The sequence below is a fragment of the Protopterus annectens genome, chromosome 6.part0, assembly GCF_019279795.1.
Source record: "Protopterus annectens isolate FY-2018-M chromosome 6.part0, PAN1.0, whole genome shotgun sequence".
Taxonomy (NCBI): Eukaryota; Metazoa; Chordata; order Ceratodontiformes; family Protopteridae; genus Protopterus; species Protopterus annectens.
In genome coordinates, this window is record NC_056737.1 from 332,972,839 (window position 1) to 332,995,733 (window position 22,895).

The following is a 22,895-nucleotide window of genomic DNA, read 5'->3' on the forward strand; positions in this document are numbered from 1 at the left end:
CTCGTGTAGCACACAGCCAGGGACACCATCCGGTCCCATTGATGCTGTGTTTTTAGCTTTAGAGAGCAGCTTTCACCTGCGCATTTGTGATGTCTGGGAGGCTACACTCCGCTGGGCTAGTTATCTCTCCCTTAGGGGGGCAGAGGGGGTTGAAGTTTGCACTGAACCTGTCTGCCAGCATGTTGGCAATGTCTGTGGGTTCAGTGATTTTTGTATCATTTTGGACTAATTCTGAGCATATCTGGGAGTTTCCACCCAGGTTCCTAACATAGCTGAAAAAGGCCTTATGATTGTCCTTTGAATCCATGGCAAATTTTCTCTCAAAATTGGCCTTAGTTGATTTTATGAGTGCTTGTATTTTTTTACTAATAATGATCAGGGGTGACTTCCCTTTTATGGATTTTGTTCTATCATGTAATAGCTTTCTCCTCTTATTGTAAAGTTTGTTAATGGCTGGGGTCCACCAGACTGGACGTTTGCCCTTTGTGGAAAGAGTCTTGGCTTTATTTGGGATTGCCTGATCCATGCAGTCCTGGAGGTGTTCATAGAAGGCATTTGTAAGGGCTTCCGCAGCTTGGGTTGTGGTTTCCACTGGCTCAGGGGCCTTGAAGGATACCACACCAGTCTTGAGTAGTGTGAAGTTTGCTTTAGAGAAGTTCTTCACTGTGGTCTTTTTTGTTTGGGGTGGGGGCGGGATGTGGATTTCCAGTGAGATTAGTTTATGATCAGATCTCACCAATGAGGGATATACTTCCGGTGTGGAGCATTTTGTCCCCATGTTTGTGATAATGAGATCTAGTATATTTTCTCCTCTCGTGGGAACAGTGACTACCTGTTCCATGGCATTTGAATTTATGAACTCCAGGAACCGTTGGGCTAGAAAGTTAGGGCTTGAGTAATGTTCCCAGTCTATATTCGGGTAGTTGAAGTCACCCAATATGATGGTGTTTGGAGATACATTTATACCCTCCAGTGTCTTCAGGAAGGCTGTGTGGGGTTCCTGAGTTTGAGAGGGTGGCCTGTAGCATGCTACAATTTGTAGAGCAGTTTTGCCTATGGTTAGTTGCACCTGTATGGTTTCCGAAGCTTAGGTGTTGCCACCAACCTGGAGGTGTGGGTATCCTTTATGAATATGGATACACCCCTCCTTTTGGTGTGGTCCGGGTTTTGGGGCGAACGCATGATATGAGGTAAAACCTAATAGTGCCGGGTGCTCTCAGGAGCCTTGAACCAGGTTTCAGTTACAGCACAGACATCGATGTTCTCCATACTGAGAAGGGCCTCGAGTGGGTGCATTTTGAGATTTAGACTTCTGGCACTGAGCAGCATTACCCTCAGTTTCTTCCCATTTTGTTTTCTAGGGTGGTAGGTTTAGAATTTGAGCCTTGCCTAAAAAGGCACTATGGGGTGGCAAGAGCCTTAGCCAATATCCGGAATCCCAGGGTGACAGGTGCAAGCCGTCCCTTGCAAAGCAGCGTGGCTTGTCAAGCATGTCATCCCAGGCAGACAGACACTGGATCCCTTTGAATGACACCAGACATTAAGCCAATTGTTAAAGCTGATCATCTTGTCTCTATATTGTGGCATCATTCTTGGTGAAGGAAGGATACTGCTCAGGGTCAGGGTCATACCTGCCTGGGCTACATAATCAGAGAGCTCCTCTATGTCTCTTTTCATGTAGTCCAGGGAGGTACGTCTCAGGTCGTTCACACCAGCATGGACAATGACTGTGTCATATTTGTACTTGCCGTGGAGTGACCCGAGTGCTTGTGTTATGTGGTGGATTCTAGCGCCAGATAGGCAGCTTACTGTGACCCTCTCCTTGTTCAGCCTGGTGAGTGGGACGTCAGTGTGTCAGACTATGGAGTCACCTATGACAAGTATGTTTGGTGTTGTATTTGGCCTTAAGGGCTGTGACTGCTTTGCACACTGATTTTATGGTTTATGTGTTGCTTGTGGGGTGTCTTGAGGTAGCAGTTGTTTGGGTGTCTGCTTTGGAGGCCTCTGCTGTTTAGGTAAATTTTTACTCAGAGCCTCCGAGTATGTCTTTGTGTGTTTATGTGTTTGATTCAGTGGTGTGGTAGCATTATGTGAGGCTGGTTTTGTGGTGTGTGTAGTTGCCTTCTCCTCCTGTCTGGTCTTGCCAGTCCTGAGTTGAGAGAGCTCAGCCTCCAGTTTGGCTAAATAGCTGCATCTCGCAAGTATTTGTGTTACGTGGGAGGAGGAGAGGGTTGTCTGTGTACATGAGGCAGTTATAACATTGCCTCAAGATTCCCAGATTCACCAGCTGGACCGGAGAGGAGACTGACAATTGACCTTTGGACATGCTAGAATAATATTGGGAATTCCTTAATAATTGAAAACAAGGGCCAGTGGGGAGTGAGGGTGTAGTGCTTTTAATTTTTAGTGCTGACTTATATAATTGCTTTAGTGAGCAAGTGCCAGGTAACTTGAGTGCAATGTGTTACAAGTAACTAAATGCAAAAACGACAAACAGTAACTTTCTTTCAAGTGAAACAAGGAAATAAGTATAGTAAGCAATGCAGATATCACTAGTGATCCACAGAAGCTGAGAAGCCGCGTATTAGGTGGAATTAGCGTTCCAGGAAATAACAAGCAAACAAACAACAAGTATATAAACAAAGCTAGATTCAGCAGGCCTGGATCTAGTCTATGCTACAGCAAACAAGGTGTACCAATTTCAGTAAGATACAGTTCAAATATTCAGGCACTATAAACCTTTAACCAGAAATTCCCAGCTCAGAAGGGCAGAGTCCAGCCTCTTCTCCCACAAGAGTGCAGACCACGAACCTTCTTAATGTAAAATAACTGGCCTGAAGCCCAAGTGCTTAAACCAGAACTAATACACTTGGACACTGGGCTCTCAATCAGCAGTTCCCAACTTAGAAGGATGAAAGCTACCTGTCCTGCCACCACAGTGCTTGCCACAAACCTTCCTAATGTAAAACAACTGGTCTGAAGCCCAAGTGCTTAATCCAAAAGACTTAGAATGATAGCTACACTTTAATCAAGTTACAACCAAGCAGTAATAAATACAATTGAATACTTTAGAGAATGTCTGGATTAGTGCTCAAGTTACACAAACAAAGCTAGATCCAGCAGGCCCGAATCCAGTCTATGCCACAGCAAACAAGGCGCACCAACTTCAGTAAGAAGCAGTTCAGATATGCATGCACTATCAGCCTTTAACCAGAAATTCCCAGCTCAGAAGGGCAGAGTCCAGCCTCTCCTCCCACAAGAGTGCAGACCACGAACCCTCTTAATGTAAATTAACTGGCCTGAAAGCCCAAGTGCTTAAACCAGAATTAAAGTACAGTTGTGTACACTTACCATAAATGTAGATGTTTGAGTGTATTCACTGTTGCAGTCATTACATTTGGGTTATCTGCTTGCAGGTAGCCCTCAGTCGAAGTCTTGGGTCCTGCGTCAGTTGCTGTCCCTTCTTCTATGACGTCAGGTCGTCAGGGATATAAAGCATGCAGCCGACGCCATTACATCAGTCTTTCTTGCCCCAGATGTCAGGTGCCCCCCCTAATGGGAAGCAATTAAATATAAAAGTACAATGGTATACCTCCAACAAAAAAAGCAAATACACCAAAAAGCTTTTAAGCACAGTAAAGGAAAGTAGAGGTAAACCAAAAGAAGTTAGGGGGCTGGGGGGGGGGGGTAACCATGACTGCAACAGTGAATACACTCGAACATCTATATTTGTGGCAAGTGTACACAACTGTACTATGTTCTTCGTGTTTCACTGTTGCAGACATTACATTTGGGTAAATTCCCAAAGCTATGGTTGGGAGGAGGAATTTAAATAGCATTAGGACCAGCTATAAGGCCCTGCAAGACTGCAGTGGCAAAGCCAGCTCTGGATTTAGAGAAAATTGGCAAATGATAATGCTTGGTGAAGGTATGTACAGAACTCCCAGGTAGCAGCTTCTAGGATGTCCCTGGTAGGTACACCTCTGAGAAAGGCTGTAGATGTAGATGCAGCGCTGGTGGAGTGAGGTCTGACCCCTGGGGGATAGGTTTTTCCATGGTGCTTACAGCAGAAATGAATGCAATGGCCTATCCATTTAGAAATGGTTTGCTTTGAAATAGCCTTCCCCTCTGCCCCTGCAGCAAATGCCACCAGCAGTTGTTCAGATTTCATTTGAAGTTTAGTCCTGTCCAAGTAGAATCTAAGTTGTCTGTACACATCTAAGGAATGCAGTATCCGTTCCCCTTTGTTCTGTGGATTGGGAAAGAAGGGTGGCAAATGAATGGACTGATTAAGAGCCACACTGGATACCACCTTGGGCATGAAGGATGGACTGGTTCTGAGGGACATCCTGTCCTCGTGAAAAATGATGAAAGGCTCCACTGCCATAAGGGCCTGTAATTCAGATACCCTTCTAGCTGAAGTGATTGCTAAAAAGAAAGCTGTTTTCCAAGAAAGAAATTTTAAATCCGCAGTAGCAGCTGGCTCGAAAGGAGGTAGAGGGAGTTTCTCCAAAACAAAGTTAAGGTGCCAGGCTGGCCTTGGAGTTCTCCTGGGTGGTCTCAAATTTGTGGTCCCCCTGAGGAACTGCTTGACCAGTAGATGAGAGAAGAGGGGAGGTTCTGTGTTATAATGAGCTGAAATGGCTGAGGCATAGATTTTAATGGAGGAAAAAGACAGGCCCTTGTGAAGCATCTCAGTTAAGTATTGTAAAATCTGAGGTAAATTGGGCGCTGCTGAGCTCATCCCTTGAGACTGGTTGCAGGCACAGAATCTTTGCCATTTTCAGCATAAGATTTTCTAGTACTAGGCCTCCTTGCCTCTAAAATGATATCCATCACAGGTTTACTGAGGGATGGTGAAGGAGAGATTAGGTAATTAGCCAGGCTGCAAGGTTCAGCGTTAGAAGCTGAGGGTGCAGAATAGTACAGTTTTGTACCTACCATAAATGTAGATGTTCGAAGATCCACATTGCTGCAGTCATAACCTGTGGGTAGTCCGCTGTCCTCGGTCGGCCCGAATACCAAAGAGTTAGGCTGGCGTCGGTCATGGTCGCTCAGATCTGACGTCAGTACGCCGTGGTATTAAAGCGCATGACCGACGTCATATCCTCAGTCTTTCTTGCCCCAGATGTCAGAAGGCCCTAAAAAGAAAGGCCATAGCCAAAAACAGAAAAACCTCCAAAACCCATGTACAAACAATATTCACAACCCAAACCACACAACCACTCCAAAATACAGAGGGGAAGGAGGGAGGGTAAATTAGACTGCAGCAATGTGGATCTTCGAACATCTACATTTAGGGTAGGTACAAAACTGTACTATGTTCTTCATCTCACATTGCTGCAGTCATAACCTGTGGGTAGAATCCCAAAGCAAAGGTAAAGGGAGGTTGGCAAAATCATAAAGCATTGGGAGCTGCTAACATGCCCTGTAAAACTGCAGTGGCAAACCCAGCCCTAGATTTGGAATAAAGAGGGAGATGGTAATGTCTAGAAAAAGTGTGCACTGAACTCCATGTAGCTGCTTCCAAAATATCTTTAGTAGCTACACCCCTTAAAAAAGCAGTAGAAGTGGCAGTAGCCCTAGTGGAATGAGGTCTGATTCCAGCCGGAATCTCCTTACCATGATGAGAATAACAAAAAGCAATACAATGGCCAATCCACTTAGAAATAGTTTGTTTTGAAACAGGTTTCCCCTGAGAGCCCAAAGCAAAAGAAACAAATAACTGCTGAGACTGTCTGAACCCTTTAGTTCTGATCAAATAATAACGCAAATGCCTGTGAATATCCAAAGTGTGCAAAATTTTCTCCCCTTTATTTTGGGGATCAGCATAAAATGTAGGCAAATGAATAGATTGGTTCAAGGCCACATTTGAAACCACTTTAGGCATAAAAGTAGGGTTAGTACGCAGGGATACCCTATCCTTATGAAAAATCAGGAAGGGTTCAACTGCCATTAGAGCCTGTAATTCAGATACCCTTCTAGCACACGTAATGGCCAACAAAAAAGCAGTCTTCCAAGACAAAAACTTCAACTCAGATGTAGCTGCAGGTTCAAAAGGAGGTAAAGTGAGTTTTTCCAACACAAAATTGAGATCCCAGGAAGGAGTAGGAGCTCTACGCGGGGGTCTTATGTTCTTTGCCCCTCTAAGAAATTGCTTAAACAAAAGAGGAGAGAATAATGGTGGGTCACAGTCATAGTGAGCAGAAATGGCTGCAGCATGAACTTTTACAGAGGAGAAAGACAAACCCTTGTCTAATAATTCTGTAAGATACTGAAGTGAAACACTCAAATTAGGCCCTGAAACATCAAAGCTCTTTGCTTTGCTCCAAATAAAAAATCTCCTCCATTTATCAGCATAAACTTTCCTTGTACTAGGCCTTCTGGCCTCCAAAATGACATTCAAAACTTGTTGAGGAAGCTGCGACCTTCCAGGTTCTAGAACAGAATATGCCAGGCCGTCAGATGCAGGCACTGTATCCTGACATTGAGGAAATGATTGCCTGCCTGGGACAAAAGGTGCGGAATTGAAGGCAAAGGCCAAGGAGGTTCCCGTACTAAACTCCTCAGCAGTGGGTACCAGTGCTGCCGTGGCCAATCTGGAGCTATTAGAATCATGGAGGGCTTGTCCTGTCTGACCTTCAAGAGCACCTTGGGAAGGAGAGGCAGAGGAGGAAAGGCATAGACGTGAAGATTGTTCCAACTGAATGATAGAGCATTCACTTTCCAAGCTTTTGGATGAAACATCTTTGTGCAAAACTTTGGCAACTGGAAATTTAGTGGAGAAGCGAACAGATCTATGTCTGGAGTCCCCCAAATCACTGTCAACTGTCGAAATACATGAGGATCCAACTTCCACTCGTGGGGATCCACCATCTGTCTGCTCAAAACATCTGCTAAGGAGTTCTGTGCTCCTGGCAGAAACCTTGCCTGAAGAGTGAGGTGCAGACTGAGAGCAGTCTCCCACAAAATCATAGCTTGCCTGCAAAGAGGGTACGAATGGGTTCCCCCTTGCTTGTTGATGCACCACATGACAGTTGTGTTGTCTGTTTGAATCAACACTTGTCCTGGGTGAAGTAGATCCTTGAAAGCCATCAATGCAAATTGGACTGCTAACATCTCCTTCAAGTTGATATGCAAATGTTGAAGTCTGGCAGGCCACGTGTCTTGAACCCATTTTCCATTGAGGTGTGCTCCCCAAGCCTTGTCTGAGGCATCTGTCGTTAAGATCTGACTCGCCTCTGGTCGGGTCACAGAGAGTCCCTTGTTTAGGTGACATTCCTGAGCCCACCATAAAAATTCCTTTTGAATGCAAGGTATTATCTGAATGACAGTGTCCAAATCGTGGCAGTGTTGAGTCCACACACTTTTGAGATACCACTGTAGCTTCCTCATATGCAGTTTGGCATTGGGAAGCACCAGAATACAAGATGCCATGAACCCCAAGGCTTGAAGGACTGTCCTTGCAGTCAGCCTGGACCGTAGAGACAATTGTTGGAAGTAAAGTGTAAGATTTCTTTGCTTGTCCGGGGTCAAAAAAGCCATCTGAGAGGCTGTATTCAGTCTCACACCCAGAAAGCACATTTCCTGAGAGGGTACTAGACTGGACTTTGTTTCGTTCACAGAATACCTTAGGCACCTTAACACTGCCATAACATACTGTAGATGGTGAAGTAGCTTGTCTTTGTCTTGAGCAAGAATCAGGCAATCGTCCAAATAAGGATAAATTTGTATTCCTCTTAACCTTAAGAAGGCTATCACCGGAGCCAGGACCTTTGTGAACACCCTGGGCGCAGTAGATAAGCCAAAGGGCAATGCAGAGAACTGATAATGTAAAATCCCAGCCCGAAAATGCAGGAATCTCCTGCAACTGGACCTGATAGGAATATGAAGATAAGCCTCTTTGAAATCCAGAGTTACCATCCAGTGATCTTTGCCAAACAGAGGCAGAAGTTGTTGCAGAGTCAACATTTTGAATTTTGGAATGTCCAGGTATGTGTTGAGGATAGATAAATCCAAAATTGGTCTCCAAGTGTTTCCTTTCTTTGGTACAAGAAACAGGCGAGAATAAAATCCTAGGCCCACTTCTGACAGAGGGACCTGCTGTATAGCCCCCATTTGAAGAAGTAAAGAAATCTGTTTGTGAGCCTCCACCCTTTGCTGAGGAGGAACGTCCGGCACGCCTTTGAAAGGAGGCAATGTGTGGAAATAAAACTTGTAGCCTCGGTCTATAATGTCCAACACCCATTTGTCCTGTGTGACTAGAAGCCAATTTTGCCTGAAAAGTGCCAACTTTCCTCCCAGAGGAGCTGCCAGACAGGAAGGATCTGGCAGCTGAAGATGCAGGTCATTGGGTCTGTTTACGAAAGGACTGGCCCCTGCCCTCACCTGTAGATTGTGCAGGGGAACTCCACGTTCTAGGCCTGAAAGAACCCTGAGCTCTGCCCCTACCACGTCTAGATCTGCCCCTAGACTGTAAATCAGAAGAAGGGTAAGCCCACCCCTTAGTAGGCCAATTTCTGCTAAACTTAGGGGGCTGCACCTGCAAAAAATCCTTAACAGTCTGCATAGACTTAGCTTTGTCTTCCATTTTCTTCAAGACTGACTCCACAGGAGAACCAAACAAAACTTCAGACTGAAGAGGAGCATCCAAAATTCGAGCTTTAACATGCTCTGACAAGTTCTGATCCTTAAGCCAGGCGTGCCTACGAATAACTGATCCAGTGGCAGCCACCCTGGAAGAAGCCTGTAAAGCATCGAAACCACACTGCAAAGAATGCTTACCCACCTGATCAGAGGCATGAACTAAATCCTGTAATTCCTTACACTCTATGCCCCCTGCCAAAGCATCTACCTTAGATTTTAACTGAGTAAGAAGAAAATTCTGGTACTTCAACATATGAAACTGGCAATTCAAAGCCCTCATTGCTAGAGTGGAAGAGGTATACACTTTTTTACCCCACCTATCCAAAGCTCTAGAATCTTTATCCATAGGAACTGGATTCTTTACAACAGAAGCCCTGACCCCCTTAGGTCCCTGGCTAAGAGTTTCTGGGTCAGCCCTTGGGCTCTTATACAGATATTTATGAGCCTCTGGCACTCTGTAATACCTATCTGGTTTAACCGGTGCAGGAGGCAAAGAGTCTGGATTAAGGGAAGCCTCAGAGAAAACATCCTGAACAACATCCAAAACAGGAGGTATAGCCAAGGGCCTATGTTGTGGTAAAAACAAAAATTCCCTAAGCCTCTTTCGGGAATCTGAGAAATCCTGACCTTCCCATTTAAAATGCTCCCTCATAGAATGCAGGGTTTCTGAAAATGAAAAATCCTCTGGAGGAGAAGCAGAAGGAGTAGAATCCTCTGCGTCTGAATCAGAATAAGGAGGCAAATACTGAATGTCTTCAGCCGAAGACTCTGAGTAATCTGAAGAATGTTCCAAACCTTCCACCTCAGGCTCCACCCTAGGCCTCTTATCTGGGGGGGGCATAGAATAAGAAGTTATGTACCTACCATAACGTTCCATGTTAGTTGTCTTCTCTCGCCTTCTTTCTTGCTTGATGGGTTCGGAGCCGATCCTCGGCTCTGACTCGGCACTTGCTAAGCTCGAGAGTCACTTTTACCAGCTCGAGGCAGCCCCATATCCCATGATGCAAGGCGGTAAGTACCCAGATCTCGTTTGATGACAAAGGGCAATAGCACCAAGCATAAAAACACTTCCAAAGGAAGAAAGAAAACTTACAGGATGGAAGAAGGACCAGGTCTGAATGGTCTTCAGCATAATAATTTCTTATAGAAAGGTCTGTCCAGGCCTGGGGAAGGAGGGAGGGTCAAGAAGAAGAGAGAAGACAACTAACATGGAGCGTTATGGTAGGTACATAACTTCTTAATGTTAAGTTGTCAATCTCGCCTTCATTCTTGCTTGATGGGACCGTCCTAGCACCTCTATCCTGGGTGGCTCAATGGAACAGACTCTTGAGGACTGTAGAGCCAAAACTGGCTCTGTCCCTGGAGGCCAAGTCCAATTTGTAATGGGAAACAAAAGTATGAGGAGTGGCCCAAGTGGCCGCTGCACAAATAGTGTCTAAAGGAAGTCTAGCTTGAAAGGCTGTAGAAGTAGCTAAGCTCCTAGTTGAATGTGCTTTAGGTTTTGAGCACAGCTGTTTTCCCCTGAGCAGATAAATTTCAGAGATGACCGAAGAAAGCCATCTAGACAAGGTCACTTTAGAGACAGGAAGGCCTTTCTTATTATCCGCATAGGAAACAAAAAGTTGATCAGATTTCCTAAATTTTTTGTTCTGTCCAAATAATATCTGAGTTGACGGTGGACATCAAGATAATGTAGTTTTGTTCGGCTCTGTCTGAATAGTTTGGGAAAAATACAGGAGATCAATGGATTGATTCAAATTGGTCTTTGAGGCGACCTTAGGCAAAAGGTCGGATTAGTTCTCAATGATACTCTGTCTTTGTGAAAAACCAAATAGGGGTCGAACCGATAGAGCATGAAGTTCAGACACCCTCCTGGCGATGTAATAGCCACTAGGAATAAAGTTTTCCAAGAAAGAAATTTCAGGGAACAAGAAACAGCTGGCTCGAAGGGGAAGAATCAAGGATGTCAGCACTAAATTTAGATCCCACTGAGGAGGAGGATTCCTGATTGGAGGCTTTAGCAGGAAAATTCCTTTCAAGAAGGCCCTGCAGAGCCTATGGGACATAATATTGCGATCTGCAATCCCGACATGAAAGTTCGAGATAGCAGCCAATTGAACTCTGACTGTGGAAGAAGAGGAGCCTGCATGAAAAATCTCTGCTAAGAAGTCCAGGACTGCCTGAACAGGGGCAGTGAAAGGATCAATATTCTTGGCCTTAGCCCAATAAGAGAAACGTTTCCATTTGCTTGCATAAATCCTCCTGGTAGAGGATTTTAAAGAAGCTACTATGATGTCTCTAACAGGGTTAGAGATCAAAGGAAGCCTGGCTAAGGAAGGAAGTGGAGCAACCATGCTGTGAGGTTGAGAGAAGGGATAGACCGGTGCAGCTGACCGGATTGGTGAATCAGAAGATCTGGCACTGGGTCCAGATGCCACGGCTGCACCAAAAGGTGACGATGGAGGAACGGAACCAAACTTGTCGAGGCCAGTAAGGAGCAATGAGAATCAAATTGGCTCTCAAAGCGGTTGCTTTCTGGATAACTTGAGGGATCAGAGGAAATGGAGGGAAGGCATAAAGAAGTCCCTGGGGCCAATCCTGGGTCAGAGCGTCTCTGGGGGGATGGCCTGGAAGAGGGACGAGAGAGAAGCAGTCTGGGCATTTGCTGTTTTGGGGAGTAGCAAAAGATCGCAACATGGACGACCCCATTCCAGAAAAATCTCTTCCGCTATAGATTGCTTGAGAGACCACTCGTGAGGCATGAGAATAGCTCTGCTCAATCTGTCCGCTACAATGTTGGTTTTCCCAGGGATATGCGTTGCTACCAGAAACCGATGAGAGGAGATTGCCCATTGCCATAGTCTGAGCTTCTCGACACAAGGGGTAGGACTTGGTTCCGCCCTGTTTGTTGATATACCAAACTACAGACATGTTGTCTGTGTGGACTGCAATTGTCCCTACGGGAAGAAAGTCGTTGAGGGCTTGCAACGCGTTAAAAGCACTGCTCTCATCTCCAGGACATTTATGTGCAGGTGGTACTCGAGCGGCTGCCACGCCCATGAACCATCCTGCCCTGATAATGCCCCCCCCACCCGATCAGGTAGGCATCCGTGGTGACAGTGGCTACCGGTGATGGGGGTACAAAGTGTCTGCCTTGGTGAATCTGGGGAGATGTGATCCACAAAGCAAGATGATCTTTGCAAGTCTGTGTCACCAGAATCTGGTGACGCATTGGAAGTTGTTGGTACGACCACTGTGTGAACAGCATCCACTGAAGAAGGCATGTAAAAGCGAGCCAGGGAAGAAGAGTAATGGCCGCAGCCATGAGGCCTAATACCTTTAGAACCATTCTGGCCTGTACTTTCTTGTTGGCTAGAATGATCCTGACATGACTTTGAATGTCTGAAACTCTTTGATCTGTAAGGGTAGCTGACATCCGAACAGTGTTTAAGTTTGCCTATGAAAGTAATAGACTGGCAGGGCGATAAGGATGACTTTTCAAGTTTAACGAGATGCCCAAAAGAGTACAAAGCTTTATTGTGTAATCCCTGGCTTGAATAAGCTGATGCCTGGTGGTGGCTGAAAGGAGCCAGTCGTCGAGATCGGAAACACCTGGAATCCTTGACGTCTCAGGTGAGCCGTGACCACTGCCATGCATTTGGTGAACACTCTGGGGCTGTAGTGAGACCAAAGGGCAGGGCTCTGAACTGGAAATGACTGGACCCCAGCCGAAGCGGAGAAATCTCCTGGAGCATCTGTGAATTTTGATGTGATAGTACGCATCCTGAAGATCTATTGAGCACATCCAGTTGTCCTTCTGTAAGAAGGGCAGAATTGACTGAAGAGTGACCATTCGAATCTTGTCTTCCTCACAGACTTGTTGAGTCTGCTGAGATCCAATATTGGTCTCCAGTCTCCCGTCTTTTGGGGACCAAAAGAACCTTGAGTAGATTCCGGCTCTGAATGGTCTGTTGTAACTGGCTGAATGGCTCTTTTTGCAGTAGTTTTGAGACTTCTAACTCTGCAATTTCCCTTAGACCGGGTGGTACATCTGGAAGGGAATTTGAGGGGTAGAAAGGACTTTCCTCGAAAGGAATTATGTAACCCTTGGATATGATCGACTGTACCCATCTGTCTTGAGTGAGGGAGTGCCAGGCTTCTGGGTACAGTGATAATCTTCCCCCGACTGCCTCCAAGGAGGGACAGCCAGGCAACATCTCAGGGATGCTGAAAGGGCTTGTCAGAGAGAGGCTCTCTGTTTCCCTGTTTTTTTGGACCCCCTCTGCCTCTAGAGCGGCGTCTGTTGTTGTTACCCCCTCTGCCTCTAGGGGTAAACTGACCACGTGAATCCGGTGTGACTCCTTGGGATTTGCGGAACCACATTTTGCCACCTTTCTGTCCTTTGGGGTAAGGTCTAGAAGGGGTGGAAAAACGGACTCCTACGGCAGAAAGAGTCTTGCCGTCCTGCTCACACCTGGTCAAAGTTTCCTTCACTTGAGGGCCAAACAAAGCTGACCCATCAAAGGGAGAATTTGTGAAGGACGCCTTAAAGGGATCTGCAAAGTCACATAGCCGCATCCAGGCTTGGCGTCTAAGAGCCACACCTGTACCTGCGGCTCTACTCGCTCCATCAGCAGCATATGATATTAGCCGCATGGAGGAGTTTGCAATGGAATTAAGGGTTCCTAGCTGCGAAGCAATTTCCTGAGCTCCTGCAGCTGTAGGATCCTGTACAACATCACCTAGCTCCTTAAGGATATCCCTTTGGAGTTTGGTGAAGTGACATAGGTAATTCAGCGACGATAGCAAAGGTCGCTGAGGAAAACATCCGCTTACCGTACCTATCCATGGTCCTAGAGTCCTTATTAGGAGGATGGGCGATGCGGAAGGATCTGCAAGTTCCTTCTTGGTGGCAGCAGCCACCACCATGGCATCAGCGGGACACCCTTAGTGAGGAATTGCTTATCACTGGGCAGTAATAAATTTTGAAGGCCTCCTAGGGACTGGCTCTATAGAGTCAGGAGCAGCCCACGCCTTTCGGGCAATAACCTGCATAAGGGGGTCGAAAGGCGGAGACACCCAGGAGGTGGAGGGCCGAGATCCAAACGCCTCTAGGTATACTGACTCATCCTCAGAGGGATTATTGGTGGGCCAGTTTCCCTCTGTCTAAGGAGTTCTAGGATGTCTGAGAAGGAGACATCCTCAGAGGGGGATCTTGGGGATCCCTCTGACTCATCTAAGTCAGTATCTGAAGTGATAGACTCGGGGGAGTCTACATGTTTCCTCTTACAGGTCCTCTTCCTAGGAGGATCTCCCGAAACATCAGGAGAATCCTCAGAAGAGGGGGATATTCCCAATGGGGAAACCTGAGGCGGAGGATCTCTGGGTCCTGTAGCAAGAGAAGTGGCAGAGATGTCAACAGGCACTATAGAGGGAGGAGCTAAGGGAACAGACTGCTGGCTGATACCAGTGGCCAGCACACTCTTCATCACCTCAATGCTCCCCTCCCAGGAAGGTCCGAGAGAACCCGTTCAAGAGCTAGGAACTCCAGGGACCACCGAAGGAAGTCTCGAGGCAGATGTCGGAGCCGAGCTCACCAAGGCCGAGGCTCCAAGGGAAGAGCGGGTTCGACAAGGGTCCGATGCCACTCACCCCTCGGAGGAGACCATGGAAGACCGCCACGAATCCCTCTAAGGAAGGTCTCGAAGAGGAGATAAGAGTAGAGGCTGAAGGAACAGAAGGGGATATCTGTCCCTCAGCCGTAGCAGTAACCATTCCCGAAGACTCCAACTCCAAGCTCTGGGGTAGAGTTGAAGGAGGAACTGCAATGGGGTGTGGACCAATAGCCGTCTGTTGAGACGGACTATGCAACATTTGGGCCAGTGCCTGTGACTTAAGTAATCTACTGACCACTCTCTCTAAATCATGGTCAGAAAGCCTGGATGACCTTGAAGATCGGCTCCGATGGCTCCGTTCCGAGAGGAGAGGTGAAGCCGGAGCCGAAAGTATCGGCTCCAAGGAAGGAGACCTAGACCTCTTCCTCGAAGCAGCCATCGGAACCGATGAAACTATTGAACCTGTCGGAGCCGACAACTTATCGGAGCCGACAGGTAGCTTCGATGCATCGGCTCCAGCCGGAGCCGACACAGCCACAAAAGTTAACGGTGTCGGAGCCGATCGGAGCCGACACCGATGCCTGAGCCACATGGTGGTCGGAACCGATCGGAGCCGACACCGAAGTGGTCGAACCAGAATCGGCACCGATAGCCATCGGTGCGAAGGCTTAAGCCAGAATTGGCTCCAGCCGGAGCCGATCTCGACTCAGAACGAGTCGGAGCCGAGGCCGCAGGCTTGGACACAGAAGCCTGGGCCTTGGAAGACTTAGCAGTCTTGGATGGAGCCGACTTAGTCGGAGAGCCCTCCGGCTTAAGAAGGCCCCTCAAAATCAACTTATTTCTTCTTTCCTGCAGGACTCTCTGGCTGAAAGAATGACATATAGCACAGGAGTCCTGCAGGTGAAGAGGCCCCAGGCAATACAGGCAAGAAGTGTGACCGTCTGTCAGAGACATTTTCTGACAGCACGAGTCACACTTCTTAAAGCCTGAGACCCTTTCTTTAGACTTGGTGTAAACACAGACACACACACCAGTCAAAGAAATTAAATTAAATATACCAAAAGGTATAACTAGAAAACACACACACACACCCTAACAGGGGGGGGGGATGGGATGCGTAAAAGTCTGACTAAAAAAAATAAGAAGAGACAGAGAATTTTCTGTCAGAAAAGGTTTAAAACTAAAATAAAACTAACAATTAAGGGTTTTTTTGTTAAAAGGGGCTAAAATAGCAAAGTAGCAAATCACTTACCAGGAGCTGGTAAAAGGAGGACCTCATCAGCGAAGCGGCAAACAAGATCTGGGTACTTACCGCCTTGCATCATGGGATATGGGGCTGCCTCGAGCTGGTAAAAGTGACTCTCGAGCTTAGCAAGTGCCGAGTCGGAGCCGAGGATCGGCTCCGAACCCATCAAGCAAGAATGAAGGCGAGATTGACAACTTAACATCCTCTGATTAAAGAAATCAAATCTTCAGCCATTTTAAGCATGTGTTTTTTAGGTACAGAACCTGCAGAACTAGGACTGACACCAGAGGAAGACAAACCAGGCCTGACCTTGGAAGGTACCTTAGAGACAGAAGGGGAAGGCCTAACCACCTTATGCAAAGAAGGGAGCACAGCCACCTGAGAGGCCCCCTCAGCCCGACCCGACTCCTGAGAGGCCACATCTTGCAAAATTAACGGCTCCCCCTGAGACTCAGCTGAAACCTCGGCTGGATCCACAGATTCCACCGTAGTTTCTAAAGAACCGGCGTCCGGAATGGACGACTCATCCTGCTTGGACTTTAACGATTTTTCCTTGCGCTTCTTAGTCAGAAGGGCGCCGGAGGATCCGACGGCATATTGTAATTACACCGCTTCAAGACAAGCCTAGCGCAATCTAACCTACGTTTAATGGTGCGCTTATTAAATCTAGCACAAAAGCGACACCTGACTACGTCGTGTTCAGGCCCCAAACAAGGAATACAGAGAGAGTGGTAATCCCTATGAGGTATCTGTTTCCCACAAGAAATACAATTATTCACTTTTTCTGACATCCGGATTTAACTGAGGCAAGAAAAGACAAAAATATTCCCCAATGGGGTACTTAGCCCAACTTGGTTTTCGGTCTGAAACTCAGAATACGAAAATTTCAGAACGCCGAACGGCACTTGCAAACGCTGCTTCTGCTTCGGACCATGCGGCAAGAAAGACTGAGGATATGACGTCGGTCATGTGCTTTAAAACCACGGCATACTGACGTCAGATCTGAGCGACCATGACCAACGCCAGCCTAACTCTTTGGTATTCGGGCCGACCGAGGACAGCGGACTACCCACAGGTTATGACTGCAGCAATGTGAGATGAAGAACATCTGGTTCTCCTTCTGGGACAACAGGTAAAGAGTCTGAGGCAGGTGCCATGGGGATAGCCGTGACACACTGCGCAGGAGGGGGTACCAGTGTTGGCTTGGCCGGTCTGGAGCAATCAAAATCATCCTTGGATTGTCCTGCTTGATCTTTAGTAGTACTTTGGTGAGCAGAGGCAGAGGGGGGGGCATAGATTGATTGTTTTTTTCCAGCTGAAGGACACTGCATCCACTTTCCATGCTTGTTTGTGGGGAGTCCTTGTGCAAAATGTGTCCAATTGGTAGTTCCGGGGAGAGGCAAATAGGTCTATATCTGGGCTCCCCCATTTGCTTGTCAACATGTTGAAAATCCTTGGTTCCAGTTTCCACTTGTGTGGGTCCATGAGGGTTCTGCTTAGTCTGTCTGCCAGTGTATTTAATTTTCCTGGCAGAAACTGAGCTTGAAGGTGCACTTGGCAGCTCAAGGCTGTGTTCCACAATGCCATAGTTAGTCTGCAGAGGGGGTAACAATGTGTACCCCCCTGCCTGTTTATGTACCATATAACAGTGGGGTTGTCCGTCTTTACCATTAGTTGTCCTGGAAGAATGTGGTCCTTGAAGGCTGTCAGAGCATTCTGTACAGCTAACATTTCTTTCTGACTGATATGCAGGTGCATTTGACTTGGGTTCCATTTGCCCTGAATGCACTTCCCTGCCAGGTGAGCCCCCCATGCATAGTTTGATGCGTCTGTTGTTAGGGTTTGGGTGGCAGGGGGTGGTGTGAAAGGTAGTCCCTTGTTTTGGTGGCAGGCCTCTGCCCACCAAAGGAACTCTAGGCATAGGGAAGGTATGATAGGGATCATTGCTTCTAGATCCTGAGAATGTTGACACCATAGGCTTTTTAGATACCACTGTAGTTTCCTCATATGCAGTCTTGCATATGGAATTAGAAGAATGCAGGAGGCCATGAACCCCAAGGCTTGTAGTATTTGTTTTTTAGACAGCAGGGTTTTTGTGGCCACTTGTTTGAAATAGGTTGTCAAATTAATTTGTTTCTCTGGCGTGAGGTAAGCCATCTGGCAAGTTGTACTCAAGCTTGCTCCCAGAAATATGATTTGTTGACAGGGTACCAGGTGAGATTTCTTTTCGTTTATGGTGTACCCCAGACGAGTTAGAACCCTTTGTACAATGGCCAGATGATTCAAAAGTATGTCCTGGCTTTCTGCCTGAATTAGACAATCATCCAGGTATGGATATATTTGAATATTTCCTTGCCTGCAAAATGCAATAACTGGAGCTAGGCACTTTGTGAATACCCTGGGCACAGCAGATAAGCCAAAGGCCAGTGCAGAGAACTGATAGTGTGTGTAGCCTGCTTTGAAGCGAAGGTATCTTCTGCAAGATTCAATGACTGGGATGTGCAGGTATGCTTCTTTTAAATCTAGTGTTGCCAGCCAGGCATCTTTGCCTAGCACAGGAAGCAACTGGTGAAGAGTCAGCATCTTGAATTTTGGAATCTCCAAAAAGGTATTTAGAGTAGACAGGTCCACGATAGGACGCCATGAATTGTCTTTTCTGGGTACCAGGAAAAGTTGCAAGTAGAAACCTTGTCCCTTTTCCTCTTCTGGTACCAACTGAATAGCCCCCATGCTTAAGAGAGAAAGTATTTGTTTTTGGACCTCTGCCCACTGATATTGGGACAGGTCTAGCCACCCGCTTGGTGTTGGCAACGTGTGGAAGTGAAATCTGTATCCCTGGGACACTATATTTAAAACCCATTTGTCCTGGGTAATGAACTCCCGGTTCTTTGCATGAAGAGCAATCCCCCCCCCCCAAAGGGGTAGTCAGTTGATAAGTGCTTGGAAATTTTAAAAGGAAGTTATTGAGATAGTTTACCATAGGGGGAGGCTTATTACTCCTAGATTTGGAAGTGAAGGCACCCCACTGCTTAGTCCTGTGTGTCCCCTGGGACTGAAACTTGGGGTTTCTTCTGTGTCTGGGTTTGGCTTGAGACGATCTGGAAGGGGCTGGAAAGGACCAATTTTTAGAGGGCCAGTACCTACTAAATCTAGGAGGCTGAACTTGTAAGAAATCTTTAACAGTTTGCATAGATTTAGCTTTATCTTCCATCTTTTTAAGAACTTCCTCAGCCTTGTTGCCAAACAGGTGATGCTGATTTAAGGGAGCATCCAACAATTTAAGCTTTAACACGATCAGGTAAAGATTGCTCCTTAAGCCAAGCATGCCATCTGAGCACACACCCAATAACAGCAGTCCTGCAAGAGGCCTCTAATGAATCAAAACCACATTGCAAAGTATGTTTTCTAACCTGTTCAGCAGAATGCATTAAATCCTGTAATTCTTTATTTTCCACACAGTTAGGAATCAACATCATTTTCTGTTTAAGCAATCCCATAACATGTTGCTGATACTTTAACATATGAAACTGACAGTTTAAAGCCCTAATGGCCAAGGTTGCAGAAGTGTATCTTCTTACCCCATCTATCCAGTGCCCTGGAATCTCTACCAGAAGGGGTAGGATTTTTAGCAGTAGAAGCCTTAATGCCCTTGGGCCCCTGAGAAATGGTCTCTGGATCCGCAATAGGAATTTTAAAAAGGAACTTGAGAGACTCAGGGACCCTGTAGTATCTGTCAGGTTTTCTGGGAGCAGGAGGAAAAAAATCAGGTGCCAAATTAGACTCCGAAAAAGCATCATCAACAATGCCTAATACAGGAGCAATAGCTAAAGGCCTATGCTGAGGCAGGAGTAAGAAATCCCTGAGCCTTTTTTTGAATCAAAAAAATCCTGGCTTTCCCAGTGGAAATGCTCTCAGAGTATGTAAGGTTTCACGAAAAGAAAAATCCTCTGGAGGGGAGGCAGAGGGAATAGAGTCCTCTCCATCAGAATGCTCTTAAGTAGATAAGGGCAAACCCAGATCATCAGAAAAAAACAGAATTCTGGTTAGAAGATTCAGAAACAACTTCAGTCCTAGGCCTCTTAGAAGTGGGGGAGGGTTGGCTACCCCTGATCACAGTAATTAAATCTTCAGCCATTCTTATAATTTGTTTTTTAAGCATAGAGCCCTGAGCATGAGGCCTGGGTGTTGTTTTTTTTAGGCATGGTTCGAGATTTAGGCCTAAGTGAAGAAGGAGGCGTCTGTTTAATATGCAAATCCATAGGCCTGAATACACCCGCAGAAGCCGGAGCCTGGACAGCGGCTCCGGACCCATCCTAGGTAGAAACATCCGCGGGTTCCATAGTTAAAGCATCTTGCGGCATACCAGACTCCAAATGGGTCTCAGTAGAGGCCTGTGAATCAGAAGTAGTGAATATCAGGGGCTGCAAAAGCGCCTCAATGAGTACCGGTGAACTGGCGACTGGCTTAAGAGAAGCGTTGTCGGCAGTTTTGGACCTCGGCGGCCTGTCTCTGTCTTTATCCTTGCGTTTTTTCGGAATCCCGGTAGTCGGATGGCTAACCGACGACGACATTTCGGGATAATTATACCAAGAACCAAAATATTTAGAGGCGAAAATATACCGACGACGGACAGTGCGCTGATTAAATAAAGCACAAAACCGACAGCAAGGTATGTCGTGGTCAGGTCCTAGGCAAGGAATACAGTATGAATGAAAATCTTTATGAGGTATTTGCTTTCCACAAGTAATGCAATTGTTAACTTTTACTGACATCGGTAAGGAGCAAGAAAAAGTTTCCCCAACGGGGTACTTAGCTTTAGTTGAAGACTTCGATTCTGAAACCCAAAAATAAAAATTTCAGGAGTCGGTCGGCCGGCACTTGCGAACTGCTTCTGGTTCGGGCACCACACAGCAAGAAAGACTGATGTAATGGCGTCGGCTGCATGTTTTATACCCCTGACAGCCTGATGTCATGGAAGAAGGGACAGCAACCGACGCAGGACCCAAGACTTTGTTAATCAGGCTGACTGAGGGATACCTGCAAGCAGATAACCCAAATGTAATGACTGCAACAGTGAAACATGAAGAACATCATATCATGCAGTACAGTCTGCCTCCCATAGGAACTGTAAAATGTGGAAGCTATCAACATCCCCAAGATACAGATACACAAACAGAGATATGCAGATACAGATATACATATATATATGTCAATCTATCAAGCCAGGCTAACTCGAATGTGTAAAAATCTGTTAACCAGTTTACTGTGTAATTTAATTTAATCCTGACTAGTGCTCAGGACTAACTGTAACCTGTGGAACTTGTTTAACTTGCTTACTTATGTAATGTCTGTAAATAGTCTGTTTGTAATATGTAATGCTGTATCTGCTTACCCTTGGAGCTTTTCTCCCCGGGCCTCCAATGAAAATGGACATGCATCCAGTCGGACTATCCCGGTCAACAAATGTAAAATAAAAATAAATATATATATATATATATATATATATATATATATATATATACACGTTACTACACATACACACGCAGATATATGTACAGTAAGATACATATGTAGAAGGTGCACACAATATGGAACAGCCACTATGCCTATAGTTAACACCTGAACAACTGGACACTGTATGGGCCACCCATACAAATGACAATCGTTGCCTGCAACATATACCCACAGAGAGGTCATAGGAAAAACATCACACACAGGTTTGCAGAAATGGAAAACATTTACTTGTGTACTATTACAGTTCTACATGCCATGTCATATAGCTCTTCAGACACTGACATCCATATAAACAGAGTAATGCAACTGTGAAACAGTTACACTAATACAGTAGTCTGGAAAGGTTCACAACTCTTGCTGCCCAGGCCAAGCCCTTCAACTTGTACAATACTGAAGTCAGACTGGGCCACAGGATAGCAAACACTCAACAGTATGTAATGCTGGTGAATAGTTCAGCAGCCTCTATCTACACTCTGTACAAAATCACTAGGTGGTAAAGACATCATGTGATCAAATGGGTTGTAACTGTTACATAACAAGGCAAAACTGACACCACCACGAGCACACTGACAAACATAACAGTCTGTACTGCAGGAGGCAGTAGGCTTGCATTAACCCAATTCATGTAAGTAATATAAATATAGGTGAAGTATATGGTACTGTACATCCAGATACCTTAAGGCAGCTCACCCCTGATACCCCACATTTTGTAACAACCTAGGTCATTTACGGTGCTACCCCCCCTTGACTCAATAATACAGGGCCATATACCACTGTTACATACACTGGCCTCTGAAGTGTATAAGGGCAAACGTGTATTATGTAGGTGACACCCACACATATATGGCATCAGCCCCACCAGACTGATGGCAGCAATGGCAGTGTGATATACTCATAGCCCACTACAGAACCCCCCCCAACAGCATGTCATATGTGCAAAGCTTGGTATGTAGGTGGAGGACAGAGGCTGGAACACAGGTACATATGTGGAAAGCTGTTGCCATACACTAAGCAAGTTGCTGGTGTTACAGGATAGTCTGCAACATACCCTTAGTCAGGGAATTGAGGTTAGAAACAGAAATGGATGTAGCCATGTACTGATAGCACGCAACGCACACACTGCCAGTGTAATATCTGACACAGGACCTGTGTGGTGGACAGACAAAACATGATAGGCATACCTCTGGCCAGCAAGAGGATAGGCCCACAGTTGTGAGCTATGCAAGACAGACTGCATTCCAAGGTAAACCAGTATGTACACACACACCCTGTAACACCAGTACTATATAAAGCATAACACAACTCTACTCACACTCTGTCTGTCCTACACCTCCTACAAATATGTGGCTGCCCTGAGTGTGCCGGTTCTCCTATAAGAGGTATTGCGACCTGCTGTCTACAACACTGATGCCCACACACAGTAAGGATGTCCATCACACAGGAAATGTAAAGGGACCACACCCACATGATGTCGGTGTTTATAGCGGGTGGTTGCCATGACAAGTGGTAATTGAAAGTACTACACATGTGTAATCATATATATATATATGGCTAGCTGGATAATTATATGTACATATATTTCCACCATATGCCCTTGACATGGAGTGTAGCCCTACCCCAGCCCCTATAGCCCCAAAGTCGTAGTGCAAGGGGATGTCAGGTATGTATAGCAGGTATATTAGCAGACTGTTGCTACTGCCACTGGGATTGTCTTCACAGACATGGTGTGTGTGAGGTCACATCTGCTTATAACGTGTGCCGTTGGCTACTGACAGACATCCTAAGGACATCATAGTAAAGTACCGCTGCTAGCACGTAATGCCCCTCTGGACTGCAGCAGACATATTGGCCAATATATGTGGACATTCTGACAC

The 22,895-nt window shown here is 46.1% G+C and overlaps 1 protein-coding gene across 1 annotated transcript in view; it reads right to left on the reverse strand.

Moving 5' to 3' along the window:
• The window catches only part of LOC122803834, a gene marked incomplete at its 5' end in the record, with an annotated part of 970,101 nt that overhangs the window by 710,352 nt on the left and 236,854 nt on the right, over window positions 1-22,895 (reverse strand). The gene's annotated exons all lie outside the window — the stretch shown is intronic.